Source organism: Leuresthes tenuis, unplaced genomic scaffold (assembly GCF_036924035.1).
Source record: "Leuresthes tenuis unplaced genomic scaffold, fLeuTen1.0.hap1 SCAF_162, whole genome shotgun sequence".
Lineage (NCBI taxonomy): Eukaryota > Metazoa > Chordata > Actinopteri > Atheriniformes > Atherinopsidae > Leuresthes > Leuresthes tenuis.
Genome location: NW_027325516.1, coordinates 10,001 through 15,000, shown reverse-complemented (window position 1 = coordinate 15,000; position 5,000 = coordinate 10,001).

The following is a 5,000-nucleotide window of genomic DNA, read 5'->3' as shown; positions in this document are numbered from 1 at the left end:
TAATGCTCCTGCATTGTAAGGCAGATGCCCATCCGCCCTTCAGCTGCCCTCCCGGATTGCTAAACTGCATCTTGCCCCCCCCTCCCGGATCCTCCAGCACTTCCAGGCCCCACATGAGCACTCTGCAATCCGCCCTTCAGCTGCCCTCCCGGATTGCTAAGCTGCATCTTGCCCCCCCCTCCCGGATCCTCCAGCACTTCCAGGCCCCACATGAGCACTCTGCAATCCGCCCTTCAGCTGCCCTCCCGGATTGCTAAGCTGCATCTTGCCCCCCCTCCCGGATCCTCCAGCACTTCCAGGCCCCACATGAGAACTCTGCAATCCGCCCTTAAGCTGCCCTCCCGGATTGCTAAGCAGGATCTTGCCCCCCCTCCCGGATCCTCCAGCACTTCCAGGCCCCACATGAGAACTCTGCAATCCGCCCTTAAGCTGCCCTCCCGGATTGCTAAGCAGGATCTTGCCCCCCCTCCCGGATCCTCCAGCACTTCCAGGCCCCACATGAGAACTCTGCAATCCGCCCTTAAGCTGCCCTCCCGGATTGCTAAGCAGGATCTTGCCCCCCCTCCCGGATCCTCCAGCACTTCCAGGCCCCACATGAGAACTCTGCAATCCGCCCTTAAGCTGCCCTCCCGGATTGCTAAGCAGGATCTTGCCCCCCCTCCCGGATCCTCCAGCACTTCCAGGCCCCACATGAGAACTCTGCAATCCGCCCTTAAGCTGCCCTCTCGGATTGCTAAGCAGGATCTTGCCCCCTCCTGGATCCTCCAGCACTTCCAGGCCCAACATGTCCACTCATCCATCCGCCCTTGGGCTGCTCCCCTCGGCCGCTAAGCGGCAAAGGCTCCGTTCCAGCATCTTCCAGGACCTCCAGGCACCACATGTCCACTCATACATCCGCCCTTGGGCTGCCCCCCTCGGCCGCTAAGCGGCAAAGGCTCCGTTCCAGCATCTTCCAGGACCTCCAGGCACCACATGTCCACTCATACATCCGCCCTTGGGCTGCCCCCCTCGGCCGCTAAGCGGCAAAGGCTCCGTTCCAGCATCTTCCAGGACCTCCAGGCACCACATGTCCACTCATACATCCGCCCTTGGGCTGCCCCCCTCGGCCGCTAAGCGGCAAAGGCTCCGTTCCAGCATCTTCCAGGACCTCCAGGCACCACATGTCCACTCATCCATGCGCCCTTGGGCTGCCCCCCTCGGCCGCTAAGCGGCAAAGGCTCCGTTCCCGTATCTTCCAGGACCTCCAGGCACCACATGTCCACTCATACATGCGCCCTTGGGCTGCCCCCCTCGGCCGCTAAGCGGCAAAGGCTCCGTTCCAGCATCTTCCAGGACCTCCAGGCACCACATGTCCACTCATCCATGCGCCCTTGGGCTGCCCCCCTCGGCCGCTAAGCGGCAAAGGCTCCGTTCCCGTATCTTCCAGGACCTCCAGGCACCACATGTCCACTCATACATGCGCCCTTGGGCTGCCCCCCTCGGCCGCTAAGCGGCAAAGGCTCCGTTCCAGCATCTTCCAGGACCTCCAGGCACCACATGTCCACTCATCCATGCGCCCTTGGGCTGCCCCCCTCGGCCGCTAAGCGGCAAAGGCTCCGTTCCCGTATCTTCCAGGACCTCCAGGCACCACATGTCCACTCATACATGCGCCCTTGGGCTGCCCCCCTCGGCCGCTAAGCGGCAAAGGCTCCGTTCCAGCATCTTCCAGGACCTCCAGGCACCACATGTCCACTCATCCATGCGCCCTTGGGCTGCCCCCCTCGGCCGCTAAGCGGCAAAGGCTCCGTTCCCGTATCTTCCAGGACCTCCAGGCACCACATGTCCACTCATACATGCGCCCTTGGGCTGCCCCCCTCGGCCGCTAAGCGGCAAAGGCTCCGTTCCAGCATCTTCCAGGACCTCCAGGCACCACATGTCCACTCATCCATGCGCCCTTGGGCTGCCCCCCTCGGCCGCTAAGCGGCAAAGGCTCCGTTCCCGTATCTTCCAGGACCTCCAGGCACCACATGTCCACTCATACATGCGCCCTTGGGCTGCCCCCCTCGGCCGCTAAGCGGCAAAGGCTCCGTTCCAGCATCTTCCAGGACCTCCAGGCACCACATGTCCACTCATCCATCCGCCGTTCGGCCGCCCTCATCGGCCGCTAAGCGGCAGAAGCCCCGTTCCCGTATCTTCCAGGACCTCCAGGCGGCTCATGGCCACTCAGCCATCCGCCCTTCAGCTACCTTCGTCGGCCGCAAAGCGGCAGATTCTCCCTCCTCCCGAGAGCCAGGGTGATGACTATGGAGCCCAGCAATGGCCCCTGGTACGTGTCTGAGCCCCAAAGAACATCACCCGATATCGGGCTTGGCTTCAATCTGTCAAACTCTGTTTCCTAAAAACCAGGTTTCTGAAATCGGGCAGGTGGTAATTTCCTCAGACTCCAATTACCTCGTCGGACGGGAGAAGGGGCCTTCGACGCACTCCGCCCATCTCCCCTTCTCCCGTCTTGAAACAGAAATTTTTCTGAATTTTTCGCCTGGCGCCCCTGGTACTTTTAGACACTTTGTCATTTTTCTGACTTTTTGAGCTGGTGCCCCTGGTATTTTTAGACACTTTGTCATTTTTCTGCCTTTTTGAGCTGGTGCCCCTGGTATTTTTAGACACTTTGTCATTTTTCTGCCTTTTTTTGAGCTGGCGCCCCTGGTATTTTTAGACACTTTGTCATTTTTCTGACTTTTTGAGCTGGTGCCCCTGGTATTTTTAGACACTTTGTCATTTTTCTGCCTTTTTTTGAGCTGGCGCCCCTGGTATTTTTAGACACTTTGTCATATTTCTGACTTTTTGAGCTGGCGCCCCTGGTACTTTCAGACACTTTGTCATTTTTCCGACTTTTTGAGCTGGCGCCCCTGGTATTTTTAGACACTTTGTCATTTTTCTGACTTTTTGAGCTGGTGCCCCTGGTATTTTTAGACACTTTGTCATTTTTCTGCCTTTTTTTGAGCTGGCGCCCCTGGTACTTTTAGACACTTTGTCATTTTTCTGACTTTTTGAGCTGGTGCCCCTGGTATTTTTAGACACTTTGTCATTTTTTTGTTCTGACTTCAGCTCCTGCCCCATGTATTATTCCAGGCTCCCCTGCCTGCACAGCCTCCCCACACTTAAGCAGCCCTCCCCGGTGTGTCACACACACACACACACACACACACACACACACACACACACACACACACACACACACACACACACACACACACACACCTCTCTCACAAGCCCCTTGGTTCTTCATGATGCTCAGTAAAAGAGCCAGGCCTCCCTGCCTGCAAAGCCTCCCCACACTTAAGCAGCCCTCCCCGGTCACACACTTCTCTCCCAAGCCCCCTGGTGCTTCATGATGCTCAGTAAAAGAGCCAGGCCTCCCTGCCTGCACAGCCTCCCCACACTTAAGCAGCACTCCCCGGTGTCACACTCTTCTCCCAAGCCCCCTGGTGCTTCATGATGCTCAGTAAAAGAGCCAGGCCTCCCTGCCTGCACAGCCTCCCCACAATTAAGCAGCACTCCCCGGTGTCACACTCTTCTCCCAAGCCCCCTGGTGCTTCATGATGCTCAGTAAAAGAGCCAGGCCTCCCTGCCTGCACAGCCTCCCCACAATTAAGCAGCACTCCCCGGTGTCACACTCTTCTCCCAAGCCCCCTGGTGCTTCATGATGCTCAGTAAAAGAGCCAGGCCTCCCTGCCTGCACAGCCTCCCCACAATTAAGCAGCACTCCCCGGTGTCACACTCTTCTCCCAAGCCCCCTGGTGCTTCTTGATGCTCAGTAAAAGAGCCAGGCCTCCCTGCCTGCACAGCCTCCCCACACTTAAGCAGTACTCCCCGGTCACACACTTCTCTCCCAAGCCCCCTGGTGCTTCACAACCCTACCCCTAAAAGAACCAGGCTCCCCTGACCTGGAACCCTGACCCGCACTTAAGCACCCCTCCCCGGTCACACACTTCTCTCCCAAGCCCCCTGGTGCTTCACAACCCTACCCCTAAAAGAACCAGGCTCCCCTGACCTGGAACCCTGACCCGCACTTAAGCACCCCTCCCCGGTCACACACTCCCTCCCTGGGCCCCTCGGTGCTTCACAACCCTACCCCTAAAAGAACCAGGCTCCCCTGACCTGGAACCCTGACCCGCACTTAAGCACCCCTCCCCGGTCACACACTTCTCTCCCAAGCCCCCTGGTGCTTCACAACCCTACCCCTAAAAGAACCAGGCTCCCCTGACCTGGAACCCTGACCCGCACTTAAGCACCCCTCCCCGGTCACACACTCCCTCCCTGGGCCCCTTGGTGCTTCACAACCCTACCCCTAAAAGAACCAGGCTCCCCTGACCTGGAACCCTGACCCGCACTTAAGCACCCCTCCCCGGTCACACACTCCCTCCCTGGGCCCCTTGGTGCTTCACAACCCTACCCCTAAAAGAACCAGGCTCCCCTGACCTGGAACCCTGACCCGCACTTAAGCACCCCTCCCCGGTCACACACTCCCTCCCTGGGCCCCTTGGTGCTTCACAACCCTACCCCTAAAAGAACCAGGCTCCAGGGCCCCACCAGCCGACCCCTGTTCCCCCACACTTAAGCCACCCTCCTCGGACTGAACCCTCCATCCGCACCCGCCAGAGCTCCGCGCCCCTGGTACTATAAAACACTCTGGAATAGAACCAGACACCCTGGCCTGGCACTCTCGTCCGCGCTGGAACCCCCCTCACTGGTCAAGCACTCCAGTCCGAGCTGCCTGGTACTTGGTGATAACCACCAGGCTCCAGGGCCCCACCAGCCGACCCCTGTTCCCCCACACTTAAGCCACCCTCCTCGGACTGAACCCTCCATCCGCACCCGCCAGAGCTCCGCGCCCCTGGTACTATAAAACACTCTGGAATAGAACCAGGCACCCTGGCCTGGCACTCTCGTCCGCGCTGGAACCCCCCTCACTGGTCAAGCACTCCAGTCCGAGCTGCCTGGTACTTGGTGATAACCAC